The sequence below is a fragment of the Bombina bombina genome, chromosome 6 (genome assembly GCF_027579735.1).
Source record: "Bombina bombina isolate aBomBom1 chromosome 6, aBomBom1.pri, whole genome shotgun sequence".
Lineage (NCBI taxonomy): Eukaryota > Metazoa > Chordata > Amphibia > Anura > Bombinatoridae > Bombina > Bombina bombina.
The window spans coordinates 426,424,606-426,445,510 of NC_069504.1; the positions used below are offsets into that span (position 1 = coordinate 426,424,606).

At 39.3% G+C, this 20,905-nt stretch overlaps 1 protein-coding gene across 1 annotated transcript in view; it reads right to left on the reverse strand.

Moving 5' to 3' along the window:
* GNPDA1 (glucosamine-6-phosphate deaminase 1) overlaps window positions 1-11,465 on the reverse strand; it is a 129,473-nt gene extending 118,008 nt beyond the window's left edge. The window contains exon 1 of the mRNA XM_053717167.1: window positions 11,408-11,465. The gene's annotated coding sequence lies outside the window, so the exon portion shown is untranslated. The remainder of the gene's footprint in view (window positions 1-11,407) is intronic.
* Between the last annotated feature and the right edge of the window lie 9,440 nt (window positions 11,466-20,905).

Here is a 20,905-nt window from a genome sequence, read left to right on the forward strand (position 1 = left end):
TGGTGCAAACAAAGTTGTCCTGAATTGTCAGCATTCTGTTTGTATCTGACAGATATATTAGAATTGAAGTGCAACTCATAATTTCTATGAAAATATCTATATTTCCAGTAATGTACTTCAATAGATATTCCAGCCAAAATTGGAAACCACATGGGTGCATTTTGGTATTGAACAGAAGCAATTTTGTAGTATACATGCATTAGCAAAAATGCTTCTAATAAAAGCTATAGCTGTTTCAAATGTGTATTTAAGTATGCACCGTGCACAAGCATTTTAAACACAGCACTTGCTTAGAGAGCCTAAGGTGCTCGTACCGTCTGGTAATGACTCAATTTGTTAATTGCTGACATGATACAAGCCCCACTGATGATCTGAGCAGTTGCAATGTTTAAAATGTGGGTGCTGTGACAATATCTAGCTATGCTTCACATGCAGAAAAAAATGTTAACACTAAAACAGTGATAACTTTTAATAGAAGTGTTTTTGCTAATACTTGTATATTGCAAATATGTTTCTATTCAAAGATGTAATAATTATATGTACATTAAAATTTTGACTGGAATGTCCCTTTCAGTTCTTATTTATTTGGTGTAAGAACTAGCCAAATGCTGAAAAGGAAAGTATAGCTTTCTTTATTCATTTGCACAACTAATAGAAAATTACAAATGTTTTCACATCTAGTAGACTATAGAACATTATATATGTGTGTGTGTGTAAGGCACCCATAGGCAACTGTCCACATCATAAAACTAGTTATTGACAGACTCATCAAGCAGTTCCCTGTAACAGGCCTCCCTAATGCTGTATGCTCTAATTACTTAGCAATGAGGCAACACTGTCCTCTACAATAGAAAGTGCAGCCACACTGGGCTCCTTTATTATGGACTAAAATATGGCTACTCCAAAAGCTGGGTACATTCCTAAGTAGTAAATGGGGCAAGCACCCTGTGGATACATGTTTTTATTCTCTATAAAGCTTAAAAGTGTTTTCAAACAGAAAACAGAACATTAAGGATGCATTAGAATTTTTAACAGAGATTTTCACATATTAATCATATCTGGTGCTGATCTCAGAGTATACTTAGCAGCTAATTGGTACTGTGTCCTAAGTGTGCAAGCTTGAGTGACAGGCAGGCATACACATTAACCTGCACCTGTCTAGCACCAAGATCAGCACCCCCTCCCCTGCTGATACAATTGGTTTATATCTCCCTTTAAAGTACATAGTGCAGAATTTGCAGACTGGCACCTCAGCAACAGAAACCAAAACTGCTATAAGAAAATTATTATCTAAACATGTTTATTTTCTGTTACAATCTCCTACCATTAATAACAACAAAGACTCATAATAAACAAAGAGTAAACAACTGCTAAGACTCATAATAACTGAATAGGAACAACTACTATTAGAAAGATCTGTAAAGTAGAAGGAGCAATTTAGAAGCACCATATACAGTACAGCAGGATTTGTGGGTATGTTTTACTAAACAAGAGGAAATCATGTTAGTTGTTTCAAAGAAGAGATACAGTAGTATTTCTTAACATCCTCAATTGCACCTAACAGAATAGATTCCCTTCCACTTCCTGGTGCTTATATCTCAGGTACAAGTAAACATTAAAAAGTAAGGGTTCATTCTTAAAGTCCATAAGGAGGACACAAATAATCAATTTGAGTTAAAAGCATTGACATTTTTGGGCCCTGGAATCAAAATCAAGGACAGAAAGGTAATCAGGATGAAGCCCTTAGTAGCTTCCAAAAGATACCACTTGATTGCTGAGAAATTTCATAAGCATTTTTATTTGTTTGACACTCATTGCATTTACTTCAATATATTTTTTGTGAAGTCACTACACAAAGCATACCTTGTTTTCTTCAGTAGATCAAGCACTTTTAGAAGAAAGCTTTAGTTTGCAAACATAGGTAAAATATCATCATATGAATTATTCCAGATAGAAGGCAATTTTATTTTAAGATACTGTAATATCCTGCAATCAATAAATGTGTGTGCAACAATGTCTTTCTCGATATCATTCTGCATATTCTGTAATGATTTTGGGTTTCCCATCTGGTCTTGCTAAATGTTGCTAGCTACAGTGTTTATATTTGAACAGAAAATTGTACAGAAATAAGAGTAAATTGTTGGCCCTGCCTGCCCAAAAAACTCATTATTGCCAACTGTCTGAATTTCCACAATGTTTTGAGGGGGGTAGTTATTTTTGTATTATTATTATTTTTGCAAAGCTTCAATATAATTATTTATTTTTATGTTCATTTTGGAGTTATGCTTCTTTAACTTACAAAATATAAATGACCTTGCTTTTTTTTCTTTTAATTTTGCCATGACAGCAATGTACAGACATTGAGCAATCTCTGACATTCCACCACAAACTAGTGGTATTAAGATTTCAGACAAGGATAAAGACTTTATTCATTTCCCAAGGAACCTGCTTTTTAATACCATGACATGTTTTGGCTTAGTTAAACAGTCAGGCTATAGAAATTATACTTATAGCTTGTGTGGTTTTGACATCCAACAATGCTGAATATTTTACAAATAGGCACTATATTGAGCACAGTTCGGGTAAATGTATCTAGATGGGTTACAGAGAATGATATGTAGTCTACAAAGATAAAAATAATTGCTAAGAAAGACTTCATTATCTTAAAAGGGACAGTCTACACCAGAATTTTTATTGTTTAAAAAAAGATAGATAATCCCTTTATTACCCATTAGTCCTAAAGCCCGTGTACACGGGCCAATTTTTTAGGTACCGCGGTTCCAACCCTTGCTCCCTCTCTCTCCCCCCCCTCTCTTTTGCGCGCTCTCTCTCTCCCCCCTCTCTTTTGAGTTCTCTCTCCCCCTTATTTTGCACTCTCCCCCCTCTTTTGCTCTCTCTCTCTCTCCCCTTTTTTGCTCTCTCTCTCCCCTCTTTGTGCTGTCTCTCCCCCCTCTTTTGCTCTCTCTCTCCCACCTCTTTTGCTCTCTCTCCCCTCTTTTGCTCGCTCTCTCTCTTCCCCCTCACCTGCTCTCTCCCCCCTCTTGCTCTCTCTCACCCTCTTTTGCTCTCTCTCTCCCCTATTTTGCTCTCTCCCCCTCTTTTGCTCTCTCTCTCCCCTATTTTGCTCTCTCCCCCTCTTTTGCTCTCTCTCTCCCCCCCTCTTTTGCGCTCTCTCTCCCCCCTCTCTTTTGCTCTCTCTCCCCCCTCTCTTTTGCTCTCTCTCCCCCCTCTCTTTTGCTCTCTCTCCCCCTCTCTTTTGCTCTCTCTCCCCCTCTCTTTTGCTCTCTCTCTCCCCCTCTCTTTTGCTCTCTCTTCCCCTCTTTTGCACTCTCTCTTCCCCTCTTTTGCGCTCTCTCCCCCTCTCTTTTGCACTCTCTTTCCCCCTCTTTTGTGCACTCTCTCTCCCCCCTCTCTTTTAAACTCTCTCTCCCCCCTCTCTTTTGAGCTCTCTCTCCCCCCCCTCTCTTTTGAGCTCTCTCTCCCCCCCTCTCTTTTGAGCTCTCTCTCCCCCCCTCTCTTTTGAGCTCTCTCTCTCCCCCCACTCTTTTGCGCTCTCTCCCCCCTCTTTTTTGCGCTCTCACCCCTTCTTTTTTGCGCTCTCTCTCCCTCTTTTGCACTCTCTCTCTCCCTCTTTTGCTCTCTCTCTCCCTCTTTTGCACTCTGTCTCCCCCTTCTCTTTTGCGCTCTCTTTTAAACTCTCCCCCCCTCTCTTTTGCGCTCTCTCTCCCCCCCTCTCTTTTGCGCGCTCTCTCCCTCCCCCTCTTTTGTGCGCTCTCTCTCCCCCTCTCTTGCGCTCTCTCTCCCCCTCTCTTGCGCTCTCTCTCCCCCTCTCTTTTGCGCTCTCTCTCTCTCCCTCTTTTGCGCTCTCTCTCCCCCCTCTCTTTTGAGCTCTCTCTCTCCCCCCCTCTCTTTTGAGCTCTCTCTCTCTCCCCCCTCTCTTTTGAGCTCTCTCTCTCCCCCTCTTTCTCTCCCTCTTTTGCTCTTCCCCCCTCTTCTGCTCGCTTTCTTTCTAAATTCTTTCCTTCCTTCCTCTGGGTCTCTCCCGCCGACCACGCCCCTCCCACGAGGCCACGCCCTCGTCACGCCCGCCGGCCATGCCCCCTCGCCATGCCCGCCACGCCCACCGGTCACGCCCCCATCACGGCACGCCCGACACCGGTCACGCCCCCACCAGGCAGCTTCCACAGTGCGCACTACTCTGCAGCTGAAGGCCAGGTGTGTTTGTCCGCGCGTAGTCTCTACTGCGCATGACGGCTTCAGACAAACACACTTGGCCTTTTATAATATAGGATTCCCCAGTTTTGCATAACCAACAGTTATATTAATACACTTGTTACCTCTGTGATTACCTTGTATCTAAGCCTCTGCAAACTGCCCCCTTATTACAATTCTTTTGACAGACTTGGATTTTAGCCAATCAGTGCTGACTCAAATAACTCCACGGAAGTGAGCACAATGTTATTTAAATGGCACACATGAACTAGCTTTGAAAAACTGTCAAAATGCACAGGGATAAGAGGCGGCCTTCAAGGGTTTATACATTAGCATATGAGCCTACTTAGGTTTACCTTTCAAAAAAGAATCACTAGAAAACAAAGCAAATTTGATGATAAAAGTAAATTGGAATGTTGTTTAAAAATTGCATGCCCATTCAGGATCATGAAAGTTTAATTTTGACTAGACTGTCCCTTTAAAAAGACATTAAACACTAAGGGCTAGATTACAAGTGGAGAACTTAATTATTGCGCTCCCACAAATGAGCGCAATAATTATCTAGCCATTACAAGTGGCTGATTATTGCTACCAATAGCTTGCAGGTAGCATTTAGCACTCTTAGAAAATGAACCAGAGATCTAATCTCTGGTTAATTTTCAAAGTGCCACAAATGCCCTCAAAATAGAGGGCATTTTAGTTTTTAATTAAAAAATGTTTTAATTAACCCCTTAACGGCTGAGGACGTGCAGGGTACGTCCTCTAAAAAAATTCACTTAACGACCAAGGACGTACCCTGCACGTCTTCGGTCTGGAAAGCAGCTGGAAGCGATCCTGATCACTTCCAGCTGCTTTCCGGTTATTGCAGGATGCCTCGATATCGAGGCATCCTGCAATAACATTTTTTACCCCTCCGGTGCAGAGAGAGCCACTCTGTGGTCCTCTCTGCACCGGACATCGATGGCTGCATTCGTTGGTGGGTGGGAGCTGAAGTGGGAGGCGGGCGGGCGGCCATCGATGGCTTCAAAGTCAGAGAGGGGGGCGGGATCGCCGGGGGCGAGCACGGGAGGCGGCGGGCGGGGGCGTGCACGGGAAGGGAGAGGGTGGGAGCCACTACACTACAGAAACATTAAAAGTAATCTAAGGGATCTGGGAGGGGGTGGGGGATTGGTCTTGGGGGGGGGGGAGCTACACTACAGAAAAAAACAAAAAAATTAAAAAACAAACATTTTTATTTGCAAACTGGGTACTGGCAGACAGCTGCCAGTACCCAAGATGGCCCCCAATAAGGCAGAGGGGGAGGGTTAGAGAGCTGTTTTTTTTTGGGGGGGGGGGAGATCTTACAGCAGCATATGTAAATATGCTAAAAAAATAAATAAATAAATAGATACCTTTTATTTTAGGACTGGCAGACTTTCTGCCAGTACTTAAGATGGCGGGGACAATTGTGGGGTGGGGGAGGGAAGAGAGCTCTTTGGGAGGAGGGGTCTGATGTGTCAGGTGGGAAGCTGATCTCTACACTAAAGCTAAAATTAACCCTGCAAGCTCCCTACAAGCTACCTAATTAACCCCTTCACTGCTGGGCATAATTCACGTGTTGTGCGCAGTGGCATTTAGCGGCCTTCTAATTACCAAAAAGCAACACCAAAGCCATATATGTCTGCTATTTCTGAACAAAGGGGATCCCAGAGAAGCATTTACAACCATTTGTGCCATAATTGCACAAGCTGTTTGTAAATAATTTCAGTGAGGAACCTAAAGTTTGTGAAAAGTTAACAATTTTTTTTATAATTTGATTGCATTTGGCAGTGAAATGGTGGCACGAAATATACCAAAATGGGCCTATATCAATACTTGGGGTTGTCTACTACACTACAGCTAAAATTAACCCTACAAGCTCCCTAATTAACCCCTGCACTGCTGAGCATAATACACGTGTGGTGCGCAGCGGCATTTAGCGGCCTTCTAATTACCAAAAAGCAACGCCAAAGCCATATATGTCTGCTATTTCTGAACAAAGGGGATCCCAGAGAAGCATTTACAACCATTTGTGCCATAATTGCACAAAATGTTTGTAAATGATTTCAGTGAGAAACCTAAAATTTGGAAAAATTTAACTTTTTTTTTTATTTGATCGCATTTGGCGGTGAAATGGTGGCATGAAATATACCAAAATGGGCCTAGATCAATACTTTGGGTTGTCTACTACACTACACTAAAGATAAAATTACCCCAAAAAGCTCCCTATATGCTCCCTAATTAACCCCTTCACTGCTGGGCATAATACCCGTGTGGTGCGCAGTGGCATTTAGCGGCCTTCTAATTACCAAAAAGCAACGTCAAAGCCATATATGTCTGCTATTTCTGAACAAAGGCGATCCCAGAGAAAAATTTACAACCATTTATGCCATAATTGCACAAGCTGTTTGTAAATAATTTCAGTGAGAAACCTAAAGTTTGTGAAAAAATTTGTGAAAAAGTGAACAATTTTTTTTATTTGATCGCATTTGGTGGTGAAATGGTGGCATGAAATATACCAAAATGGGCCTAGATCAATACTTTGGGATGTCTTCTAAAAAAAAATATACATGTCAATGGATATTCAGAGATTCCTGAAAGATATTAGTGTTCTAATGTAACTAGCGCTAATTTTGAAAACAAGTGGTTTGTAAATAGCAAAGTGCTACTTGTATTTATGGCCCTATAACTTGCAAAAAAAGCAAAGAACATGTTAACATTGGGTATTTCTAAAGTCAGGACAAAATTTAGAAACTATTTAGCATGGGTGTTTTTGGTGGTTGTAGATGTGTAACAGATTTTGGGGGTCAAAGTTATAAAAAGTGTGTTTTTTTGCATTTTTTCCTCATATTTTATACTTTTTTAATAGTAAAAGATAAGATATGATGAAAATAATGGTATATTTAGAAAGTCCCTTTAATGGCGAGAAAAACGGTATATAATATTTGTGGGTACAGTAAACGAGTAAGAGGAAATTTACAGCTAAACACAAACACCGCAGAAATGTAAAAATAGCCCTGGTCCCAAACGGACAGAAAATGGAAAAGTGCTGTGGTCATTAAGGGGTTAAAAACATCTGCACTAGGTAGATTTTGGGGTCTAAAGTTGGTGGGTGTGGGGTGTTAGAAAAAAAACAGCACTAAAAAGTGCCTTTACATTGTAGTCTATGGGAACTGTGTGTTTCAATAGACTGCAATATAAATATATATGTATATGACTATACACATATATATTTATGTGTTAATATGTATATATACTGTAAACATTAACACATAATTATTTATGTATATATTCACATACATATATATTTTAAAATGCTGCGCTACTCACCCTCTTTGCTGAGTGAAGTTCTGATGCTGTCTGTGACAGCATCAGAACAAGACTCCCATAGGAGCCTATGGAAGTGCGCTCTTGTGAGTGCAATGCGAACGCGTGTTCACATTCGCATTGTGATTAACTTGTAATAGAGCGTACATTTTCCCCACCTCCCTCTAGTCATGGGTGTCACCATGTTGAAAACTATCTTTCACTATATTCCAGTGCTGATGTGTTTGCACATGTGCTGCAACTCTCCTTTAGATACCTGCAGTGTAACCTAGGTTCTAAAATATCAGCACCCCGTGATTAGAGAGAGGTGCATAAAATGTATTTATTGCTGAATGTACCCTTCATATGTATAACTTAGAGGTGCTATTAAGACAACAGCATTTTTCACTTCAAAGGGTGGTTGATTTATGGAATAAATGTAAGGGAATTCAAGAATAAATGGGATATACCTAAAGCTATCATAATAATAAAAGGGACACAAAGGTATTTGTTTGTTGCATCTAAAAGTGGACAATGTATTACTGCATTACACTTTTTAATTTCTTTTTTTCAATCTTTGTTTTGTTAAAAAAAATTAGTTTTGAGTAATTTATGTCATTATCCACCAATAAAGCAGTGAAAGATCTGTTTATCATCTAGTGAGCAATCTAGCCTTAAGTCTCAGCTTTAAAGGGACATGAAACCCAAAAAACATCTTTCATGATTTAGGTAGAACATATACTGTAACTTTAAACAACTTTCCAGTTTACTTCTATTATCAAATTTGCTTCATTCTCGTGGTATCATTTGTTGAAGGAGCAGCAATGCACTACTGGTTTCTAACTGCTCACATTGGTGAGTCAATGAAAATTGGTATATATATGCAGCCACCAATCAGCAGCTAGAACCTTGGTTCTTTGCTGCTCCTGAGCTTACCAAGCTAAACATTTCAGCAAAGGATAACAAGAGAAGGAAGCAAATTAAATAATAGAAGTAAATTGCAAAGTTGTTTAAAATCACATGCTCTTTCTGAATCATGAAAGAACAATGTGGGTTTAATGCCCTTTTAACGTGTATAAATAGTGCTATTTCATATACGTGATCTATAGTTATCATCCCTTTAATTAACGTACCATTAAATACAATAGAATTGCATGATTAACCAAAAACCCAATGCAATAACACATTCTAAAATGTCAAATTTAGTTTCCCCCTATTTGCTGGCCCCTATATCATGTGACAACCATCAGCCAATCACAGATTAGTATATGTATACACTATGAACTTGTGCACATGCCCAATAGGAGCTGGTGCCATGCCTCAGAAAGCGTGGGTATATAAAAAGACTATTTGATAATAGAACTATCTGAACCATGAAAGTTTAATTTTGACTTTAGGTTTCCTTTAAGCTTACACTTCTGGTTCACATCAGCTGTTAAAATGTATTTTTAAAAGGTTTATTTATATAGGCTGCTCCTGGTCAGGGTTGGCTTTATCCCTTTCTAAAGAAATTCTGATTAGTTTAGCAATTAACCAAAGTAGAGGACCAAAGTCAGAAGGTTATATGCCAGGAATGGAACATCTTTATTTTCTTGACAGTTAAAGGGCCACTAAACCCAAAATCTTTCTTTCATGATTCAGATCGAACATACAAATTTAAACAACATTACAATTTACTTCTATTATTTATTTTGCTTCATTTTTTAAGATATCCTTATTTGAAGAAAAAGCAATGCACATGGGTGAGCCAATCACATGAGGCTTCTATGTGCAGCAACCAATCAGCAGCTACTGAGCATATCTAGATATGCTTTTCAGCAATGAATATCAAGAGAATAAACCAAATTAGATAATAGAAGTAAATTAGAAAGATGTTTAAAAATGCATTCTCTTTCTAAATCATGAAAGAAAAAATGTGGGCATCATGGCCCTTTAATTACAAAAATTGGGTGGTATCTGCAGTTAAAGCAGGAGGGATGGAGTGTAGTCATGGCTAGGGTTAATAGTGACAGACAATAGTTATGGTTAGGGTTCATAGAGTTGGGGGGGGGGTCAGGGTTACTTTGTGTGTTGGGTGTTCAAAATGTAAAAGGTGTGCACTCAAGGCTGCTCATGCCATGGCAGACAGACTCGAGGAACTACTTTTTTTTCTTATTTTTTTTTTTTTTTAAAGGGGCAGAACAACAGGTACATTTGCATTTTAATTTTGCAAAAGAGCAATGCAATAAAAAAATAGAGCACTAAAGTGAAAGTATCACTCTAACCCCTTTAAACTCTAAGGTGCTGGTGATGATACTGTATTGTCCTCTGGTTTAATTTTCCTGTCTAAATTATGACATGAAAATAAGGGGCCACTTGTTCTTCACGTGATTTAAGTAATCACTAACATGGAGCCCCCAATCTCACTTTCTTGATTTAAACAGAGGAGAATTAGATACCTCATGTGAAAAAGAAGATTTACCCTTTAATCTGCAAGTCCTCGTCATGGTAATGGTTCTCCTGAGCAATAAAAGCACCTCTGAGTTGCTTGATAAGTGGGAGGAGGCTTTTTTAGAATCCCTATCACAAAACATAGAGGAGCATACTCCTATAACTGGCAGGTAACTGTCGTAAAAATTGCATTAAGCTACCTGCAATATTTACTCCACAAGGTAATAGCTGGGTGTTCACTTAGGTATTGCAATCGCTAGCCTACTGGGCGCTCTGTGCTTTAAAAGGAACCCTAACATGCCTAAAGATAAGTACTAAATGGGGTACATGGATACACTCTTTTGAAAGAGGAGAGGCCAAGCAGAAATCCACCTTTTTCAGATAAGTGGTCCTGCATACAGCTGTCAGCTAATAGTAATAATAATCTGCCAGCAACTTCTAGCTGTAAGTTGTTAGGTTGTTTGGTGTATGGTGTATTTTTTTAAATACTTATGCAAAAGTAAAGTTAGTTTTAAAGGTTACTATCCCACTGAAAAATATAAAATTATGAAGTTAGATCACAAAAAATGTAAACACTGAAATGGGTGTTTACATGCAAAAAGAATAAAAATGGCTTCAGCATAAGGTTGTGTATAATAACTCTGCAATTAAAATGTTATCTTAATATGAAACTTGGTAGCCAGAGAGAATTGTTTAGGTGTCAGCCACTAATTTTATATCTTTGTATACAGAAATATGTACAAAAATCCAAAATATTAGTGATAAGTAAAAACATTAGGACCTTTTCCACCCAGGCTCTGTGAGGATCAGCTATGTCTTACAGATTTATCTCATAAAGAAAACACCCTCGTCTATTAACAGAAAAGGAAAACAATGTTGATAGCAGGAAATGAGAATGAGAAACATCACCCTGTGTTATATAGAAAGTATTACTACTGGTATTTGCTCTATCACAAGTATGTTTCATTATTTTTATTTATATTGAGTCTCAGTTTTTATAATTACTGGGAAATATTTCGGAACCACGGGACTAATACAATCAAATCTACAGGTTATGGGAATCTGTATAGTATACTACAACCTTCCATGTACTGTACGTGAATGTATAGATGATGGATATAACGTATTTTACATAGCAATGGTTTTGCATGCACAGCATGTTTGTGTTAATATGTACATTTGTAATACATTAGAAAAATACAGGTGTATAGCAAACTGCAAGGAAGAATAAGTAAATACATTTCTGCCCTCAGGATATACACATTGATGGGTTCTCTGTTATTAAAATCGTTATATTAATAATTACATATATAATTGAAATACAAGCCCAGCTTAAAATTACTACGCATCAAATATGTTAATGCACATTACAGGGTTTACATTTTCACGCTATGTCCCACATGAATGAACATTTTATAACCCAGCTACATGCAGCACTCACCAGCCCCTTACAGCGTAGAACTTTTCTTGTTTTGTTCCTGTATAACACTCGGACTCAGTCATATGACTGGAGATCATGTGTCTGAGGATGGGTGGGAACTATGGAGCTGATTCAGCACTGTCGCTGGACTCGCTGCTGAGCAATCAAAAAAGTGAATTGACGTTTTTTTGGCTTCTAAAAGAATTTTATGAAGCCAGCGTTGCTTATTTTACTATAATCCTTACTCTCAGACTATAGTCGTGATAAGGAAAAGGGCAGTGCAGCAATAATACTTTTCCTCAAAAGATCTATATAACCCATTAGTGCTTTATGAAAGATCTTTTTTTTTACAGTGGATATTATATTAAAGCCTTTATAGTGTAGAGTTAATGTCGCATTACACCGTTCTTCCGTGTTATATGCCAAAATGAGTTATTCCATTTGTCAGAGTAATGTGACTGGTGTTGGTAAAAACCGGAACCTGGCTTTTCTATACAAAACTGGATTCTATATACTGTATTGTATTTCTATTAAATCTAGCTCGTTTTCGAACACATCCTGTTCGATCACTCAATCTAATTTACACATCTACCCTAGGATTCATGTCCCTTTTCACCAAAAAAATAGATACTGTATGGCTGTTGCACGCATATCTCTTATTTGATCTTATAGATTCTTGAGTGAACTAATATTGTTTAAACTGTTTGAGAACAGTGCAAGTATTATAGCCAGAACTTGTTCTTACTATTTGTCATGAGATGCAGGACATATGCAGGACACAGCAATGATGGTACAACTCTATTTTATTGCAGAGCATAACAATACACATCTAGTCAGGTTGATTGTACTAAACTAAACTAACTGTGACACAGACACTGGACCTGAGCCCCGCCCACATACTAGTGACATCACATCCTGCTCTCATCACATCTTCCCCTTTTTCAAAGGCAAAGCATACATTTGCATATAATAAATAACAAGGTACACCAACAGGGTATACAACAACATTTTTGGTTTTGAACATTATAAAAACAGATAGATTAGAAAACATGAACAAATAAATTACATCCTGACTTGGACATCAGGGTAGATTACCCTAGTCCACAGTGACCATGGGATTATTCTGCCCATACTTCCGGTCACTGTTCTAGCTAAAGTCAGTCCCTGTATCGGGCCGGAAGTTTCACCACTCTTCCGCTTGATGTAACTTTGCATGAACTGTCCTCTGATACAGAAGATGGTGAACAAGAGTCTGCTGGAGGCAAAGATATATCCCCGCTGTGATCTTGCTGAGGGGAAGGCACCTCTCTTAGAACAGGTGATCCCACCGGCGGTGGTACTGAGGTATCCGGTTCCAGACTCTCAGGTACAGGCTGAAGATGTCTTCGGTTACGGCGTGTAACCGTCCCTCCCTCTGTAAGGACTGTGTAAGACCTTGGTTCTGGAGAGCGGCCCACTATCGTAGCAGGCGTCTTCCATTTCTTCTCATCATCCAGTTTAATTCTGACACTTTGGCCCGCTTTCAGTTCCTGTAAAGGCCTGAAAGAATGTCTCCTGTCGTAGAAGAAACGATAACCCTTTTTGGCCTCTTCATCCCTCCTAAGGACTTCGTCCCAAGGAACAGGGCCAGGCGGCTTGAAGACACCCACTGAGGGTAAAGTGGTGCGAATCTGGCGTCCTAGCATCAGCTGTGCCGGGCTAAACCCGGTGGCTTGAATGGGCGTCGCCCTGTAAGACAAGAGGGCTAGGTACGGCTCAGATTGCTTTAGAATGAATTTTGTTGTTTGAACTGCCCTTTCAGCCATTCCGTTGGCCTGCGGATAATGTGGACTTGACGTGGAATGTACAAAATCATATTCCCTGCTGAAAGCACTGAACTCTGTAGAAGCGAACTGCATACCATTATCACTCACCAGCTCCATTGGAATGCCCCAGCGGGCGAACAAGCTCTTCAGGCGAATGATAACGGCCTGACTTGTGATATCATTCAGGGGTGCAATTTCCAAATACCTGGAATAGTAGTCGATCACAACAATAAACTTTTTCCTGTGCAGTTCACACAAATCAGCAGCTATTTTCTGCCATGGCCCCGCAGGCAGCGGAGTAGACATCAAGGGCTCCCTTCTCTGAGTAGGCCGGCGTTCCCGGCAAAAGGCACATTTAGACACGTGATTTGCAATGTCGGAGCTGATCCCAGGCCACCACACAGCTGTAGCTGCCCTTTCTCTGCACTTTGTAATGCCTAGGTGGCCATCATGAATCCTGTTTAACATCTCCTTCCTCATGCTGACAGGAATTACAATGCGGTCTTGGAACAGCACCAACCCCTCCAGCTCCGTGAGCTGCAACCTCTCTGGCTGGTAAGCATTTAAAGACATCCAGGCTGCCCGGCTCTCGGGCCAGCCATCTTTTATGTACCTTATAACTTCTTGCAGATCTGTGTCCAAATATGTCTCTTTCTTTATCTCTTCCAGTTTCCTTGAAGAAATGGACTTAGAGGCCAGAACTGAATCAACATACACTTTCACATCCGATTCCGTGGAGGATTCTTCAGCAGCAGCCAGCGGGAGCCTGGAAAGTGTATCTGCCACAACCAGTTGTTTCCCCGGCACATGCACTGCCTGAACATTGAACCTGAGCAGTCTCATTAAAAGTCTCTGGCATCTCAAGGGTGTTTTGTCAATGTCATAAGAATTGATTAGAGGGACTAGCGGTTTGTGGTCAGTTTCCAGACTAAATTTCTCCAAACCCACTAGATAACGCTGAAAGCGCTCACAGGCCCAAACTGCAGCCAGGCACTCTTTCTCAATTTGAGCGTATTTTGACTCCGCAGCCGTCAGTGTGCGGGAACAGTAGGCGATGGGCTGTAGTTTGTTGTCATTCAACTGCAGGAGTGCAGCCCCCAACCCATAACTGCTTGCATCAGCACTAACCACAGTCTTTTTTGAAGGGTCGTAGAACCCCAGCACTGGGGCAGACCCCAGCAGTGACTTGGCATGCAGGAACGCTTTTTCCTGTGAGGGTCCCCAGACCCAGGCAACATCTTTCTTAAGCAACTCTGTGATAGGGTGTAAAACTGTAGATAAATCTGGAAGAAACTTGCCCACGTAATTTACAAGGCCCAATATCTGTCTCAGCTCATGTACATCAGAAGGGCTTTTCATCTGTTCAATAGCCCGAATTTTCTCGGGGTCCGGCTTGATGCCATCCCCGTTGATGATATGCCCAAAGTAGCATAATTCAGTTTTCCTAAAATGACATTTTTCTTTATTCAGCTTCAGCCCAGACTCTTTGATAGCCTGCAGCACACAACTCAAACGCTGATCATGCTCCTCCACTGTAGACCCATACACTAGAATGTCGTCCATGACGACCGCTGTGCCCACGTGGCCACTCAGGAGAGAACTCATTTCCCTTTGAAAGATTTCAGGAGCAGAGGATATCCCAAAGGGGAGTCTGCAGAAGCAGAACCGACCTACCGGTGTGATAAAGGTAGTCAGTTTGCGGCACTTTGGATCCAGGGGGATCTGCCAAAAGCCGCTAGAAGCGTCTAATGTGGAAAAGAACTTCGCCCCAGCCAACTTCGGGGCTATATCTTCCAATGTCGGCAGCACAAATCTCTCCCTCTTCACTGCCTCATTCAACCTTTTCAGGTCCACACAGATGCGCACCTTTCCGTTTTTCTTTGCAACTGGAACAATGGGGGCACACCAATCAGTTGCTTCAACAACCTCTTCAATAACCCCCATAGACTTCATGCGCATGAGCTCTTTCTCCACTTGAGGCATGAGCGGGAACGGAATTCTACGAGGAGTAGAAATACTGTATGGGACTGCGTCACTTTTAAGTGCTATACGGACAGGTTTGCAGTTCAGTAGGCCCAACTCGCCAAACATATCTTCAGATATCTCATTCACTCTGGCCACGAGGCCCAAGTCACAGGCTGCTTTTCTGCTCAATAAACTGTTAACACACTGACCTCGGATCACATGCACCCACATGGTGAACTTCCTCTGTTTGTACTCACAGCTGGCAAGAAATTTCCCCACACAATCAATGCGGCCACCAGGACTATGGACATTTGTAGTAACCTTCGCCAGCTGGGGCTGTCGAGGCAGTTTCATAAATTCAGCAAAAGACATTACAGTGATATCTGCTCCTGTGTCAATCTTAAAATCAACTTTGGCTCCCATTACAGTAAAAGTAACTTTCCAATCTTCCTCTGAGCTTGTCCGTTCCACAACAGACCCCACAAAAGACACTTCCTGACCCTCCTGGTCACTGTCCACCTGCATCTCCTTAATGTATTCAGTTTTACACACCACTTCAAAATGGCCTATTCTGTTACATTTTCTGCATCTTTTATCTCTGGCCGGGCATATAGCACTCTGATCATGAGCCCGGTAGCACCGTGTGCATCGGCCATGTTGCGCCCATCCACTTCTAGGCCTTTCCAGTACTTTAGATCTACCGCTCACACTGTGCCTTTCACTAGTAATTTTCCTAGACTGTTGCACTTCATCCACAATACTCTCAGACCTCAGATCAGCACTTTGCTTTTTCACCAGTTCACTCTGGCGGGCCATCCTAATAGCCCCATCTAACGTTAAATCAGGCTCTAACTGCAGCTTCAGGGAGACTTCAGCATCTGCAATTCCAATAACTATTCTGTCTCTGATTTGCTCTTCTTTAGCAACACCAAACTCACAGAATTCAGCTAATTCATACAGGCTGCGCACAAATGACTCCACAGATTCTCCCACACGCTGATTACGTTTGTGAAAACAAGCTCTCTCATGAATCACATTTCTTTTGGGCACAAAGTGGGCACTGAGTTTATCCATAACTATATCAAAGTTAACTTCTTCCCCTTCTTGGAAAGTAAAAGCATTGAACACTGGCTCTACATCTTTCCCCATAGAGTATAAAAGAGAATTAACTTGTACTTCACCACTCTCCTTGTTCAGTTTGGATGCAATCCTGAAGCGCTGAAACCGCTGACGCCATGTGGGCCAAGCTGCAGGCTGAGAAAAGTCAAAAGGCTCAGGTGGGGTAAACTTTGACATTGCAATCGATCAGGAACAGAAGCGTAGTCCAGAACTTCTGACACCATGTCATGAGATGCAGGACATATGCAGGACACAGCAATGATGGTACAACTCTATTTTATTGCAGAGCATAACAATACACATCTAGTCAGGTTGATTGTACTAAACTAACTGCGACACAGACACCGGACCTGAGCCCCGCCCACATACTAGTGACATCACATCCTGCTCTCATCACACTATTCATATGCTGTTTAGGTGCACAATGCATGTTCCTCCCTGCAGCATGTGTGACTCTTTTTTTTTTTTTTTATATATTATTTTTATTCATAATTTAACATATTTATACAGACTTGGAATTTGTCATAAGTCAGAGAAAAACAACAACATTCAAACAAATACAATTGCTATATTGCTTACAATCGTTTTGACCTCACTTTCACCATATAGAAATATATGCGATAAGAGTACCATAGGTGAAAGAAGGGAAAGAAAAACAAAAAAAAGAAAAGAAAAACAAAAAAAACTAAAAGTAAAACAAGCAAAAGGGAAGAAGAAACTTTAACATAAGATTATATAGTGACAGATAATATTATTTGTTATGTTCCTTAACTTCACTTCCCTGCTTATTTCATAACCACTCCCCTCTAAGTCTACTTTCCATTATATATAGGGTATTTTCAAACCTTGATATAATTTCCCTTTGGGTATCTTTATCCTGGATCCTAATCCAGAACTTCCATTTTTCAAAAAACTTACTAACATTTACTTCAACATTAGTCCAGATGTCATTTTGCTCAATCAAGAATTGTTTCTGTACTACATTTTTTAGTGTTTTAAGCGAAGGTGCTCGTTCACTCTTCCAATCTTTTAAGACCAGATTCCTGCTTAATATAATAAGCATTGCAAAAAATACTTTACAATGTAAGGCTTCTGATTCCTTAAAGCTTAAAAATATCACATGTTCTGGCTGTAAAACCAGTTGAATATTACAAATTTTATTGCCCCAAAATGTTACCATTCTCCAAAATCTTTGTAATTTTGGGCAGTTCCATAGACAATGAACTAAGTTGGCTTTATCGTTTTTACATTTCTCACATTTGTATTTATGCTGTTCTTTCCCTCATTTAAACATTACTTCTGGTGTTATATAAGTCATCCATATAATTTTAATATGCTGTTCGCGCAAGGTCATTGCCAATGTAGCTCTTTCTACTGCCTTAATACACTTTAAAATAGTATCTGATGTTATCTTGGGGAAATATTTATCCTTCCATTTATGTGTAAGTTTGGTCATTTGGTCCTCAGACTCTTTCTGTTTCAAAATGCTATATAAGAGTGAGATAGAATATTTCTTGTTTTTATATGCACTAAAAACTGGTAGTAAAGCTGGGTAATCCCAATCTTTTCCATATAGATTTATAAATTTTAGGCAATAATCTCTTAATTGTATATATGCATAGTAGTGATTATTCCTACATTGAAATTGCGCTTTGGCCATTTCAAAATTTATGATCTTTAAGGTAGACTGTTCCGTATTTATCATTTGTATCACTTTTGATAGACCGTGTGCCAACCTCAGTTGAGAACCCTAGTTGGAAGTCTTGGTTTCCCTTAATTGCAAGGAATTTAGAAACTGCGAACTTCAGGTTCAATTTATTACAAATTTTATGCCATGCTGTTACTGTATCTTTTAGAACCTTTATTCTCCTAAAATAAAGGGGAAGTCTTTTGATTTCAAGATGAAGTATGTTTTTCAGCTGAAGGGGTTTGCTTAATTGATTTTCTATCTCTAAGACAGAAAAGTGCCCTACATCCAGCATCCAATCGATCGCTATTTTCCCTGTTGCCACAAGGTTATACAATTCTATATCAGGGAGAGCCATCCCCATGAATTTTTTTGGTAATGATAATTTACTAGAACTTAACCTCACCTTTTTTTTGCCCCACAAAAATGTTTTTATAGATAGATTGATTGTCTTTTTTTCTGAATTTTTTAGTAGCAGGGGGATATTTTGAAAAATATAAAGTAACCAAGGTAATGCTATCATTTTTAGTAAGTTAATTTTCCCGTATAGGGACAAGGGGAGAGTTTCCCATCTTTTAAGAGTATTTGAAAACTTCCTTACCGCTTCCCTTAGGTTTAACATATATATTTCTTCTGGGTCTTTTGAAAATTTTAATCCAAGGTAAACCAATGATTGTTTTATTTCTTTGAAAGTTTGATTATCTGACTCTTTGTTTTTATGTAGCCATAGTACCTCTGATTTATTTTTATTGATTTGGTAACCTGAGAATGTTCCAAACTGTTCAACTAGCTGGCAAATTAAAGAAAAAGTTTTTGAAGATTGTTTGGTAAAAATTAGAAGATCATCTGCATAAGCTGCTATTTTAATTTCTTTGTTCTGAATGCTTATTCCTGGTACCTTCATTCTAAGAATTTTAAGTAATGGCTCCAAAGCGAGGTTAAAAATTAAAGGGGATAGGGGGCATCCCTGTCGTGTTCCTCTCAAAAGTGGGAAGCATGCTGTTTTATTCTTATTTATTATTAGGGATGCTTGAGATTTTTTATATAGTAATTCAATCATATTATAACAATGTCCATAAAATCCATATTTATCTAATGTTGTGAATATGTGGTCCCAGACTATCGAGTCAAACGCTTTATGTGCATCAAGTGCTAATACCGCCATATCTGTCTCTCCTATTACCCCATTATATTTTTTATTGTACCAGACGTCTGCTATTGTTAAGTACAATTTCCTTAGATTTACATTAGATGAACAACCTTTCATAAAGCCTGTCTGGTCCAGATGGACCACTCCTTCTAATATTGGCTGTAATCTTCTCGCTATAATACTTGTTATAATTTTGTAGTCTATATTCAATAGTGAGATTGGTCTATATGATTCTAATAATTGGGGGTCTTTCCCTGGTTTTGGTATAATAATTATAGAGGATTCGTTAAAATCTTTAGCTGGTATGGTTTGTCCTAACCAAAATTTTATAAAAAAAAGTGTTAATGTGGGTGTAATTTTCTCTGCCAATATTTTATAAAACTCAGAGGACCAGCGGCTTTATTGTTAGCTAAATTTTGGATAGTTTGTAATACCTCTTCTTCTGAAATGTTTTCGTTAAGTTTATTAACTTGTTCCAGTTCTATTTTTGGAACTTCTACTGTTTCCCAGAATTGTTTTTTTTGCTCTTCATCTATGGGAAATTGCGAGTATAATTTAGCAAAATATTCATAACATTTTTCTTGTATTTCTTTGAGATTATTTATCTCCTTTCCCCCCTCCCTTATTTTAGAAATAAATATGCCTTTCTTTTGGTTTTTAACTACTTGCGCCAGGAACCTACCTGCTCTATTGCCAAATCTGTAAAATTTAGAGCACCTTTTCATGTCTTCTTTAACTTCATTCTCTATCAAGACATTGTCTCTGCTCTGTTTTGCCCTAATATAATTCTCCCAGTTGGTCTTAGATCTGTTATCCAGGAATTTTGCATATGCATTGGTTAATGTTTTATTTAATTGCTGTTTCCTGTGATTTAATTTCTTCTTAAAATTAGCTGTAAAGGAGACAATTTCCCCCCGGAGAACTGCTTTGGCCGTATTAAAAAAAATATTAGTTTTATTTTGGTAATTATTGTTAAATCTCTCATATTTTCTCCATCTCTCTTTTAGATAATTTATAAATTTTTGATTATTTAGGAGATATTTTGGGGAAAAAAAAGATTCTACTTGTTTTACTGTGGGTGCATTAAGGCTAATACTTATAGGAGCATGGTCCGATAGTGTAATCTGTTCAATTCTGGCTTCATGCGTTATATTAATCAAGTTTTCTGATATCAAAAAAAGATCTATTCTTGACAGAGAATGTGTTGACTTAGAGAGGCATGTGAATTCTCTACCATCAGGGTTAAGTATTCTCCATATATGTTGAATATTCAGATCAGCTCGCAAGTTTTTAAGTATTAAGCTTTCCCTTTTCCTTTTGGCACATGTGGTCCCCCCGCTTCCCCTATTTTTTGGGTTTTGTGCTCCAATCTCTTTCTGCCTATCTATGAGTGTATTTGATGTAAGATTGAAATCTCCTCCTACTATCAGTGGATTATTTGCATATGTGGTTAAGTGATCCCTTATCATCTTCCAAAATCCTGGGTCTTCATTATTAGGCCCATATAAATTACACAGTGTGTATTCTCTCTCTTTAATTCTAACTGATAGAATAATAAATCTCTCCTCCGGGTCTATTATGCTTTTATTGATGGTGTATTCTAGGGACTTACTGAATAAGATTGCTACTCCTTTTTTCATTCTACTGCATGGGGTAAAAATTATTTATTTTATCCACCCTCCCTTTAGTTTAATTGCTTCCTCTTTTTTAAGGTGCGTTTCTTGAAGAAAGATTATTTGAGCTCCCAGTTTCCTTACATGTTTCAGTATAGCTTTCCTTTTAATAGGGGACGT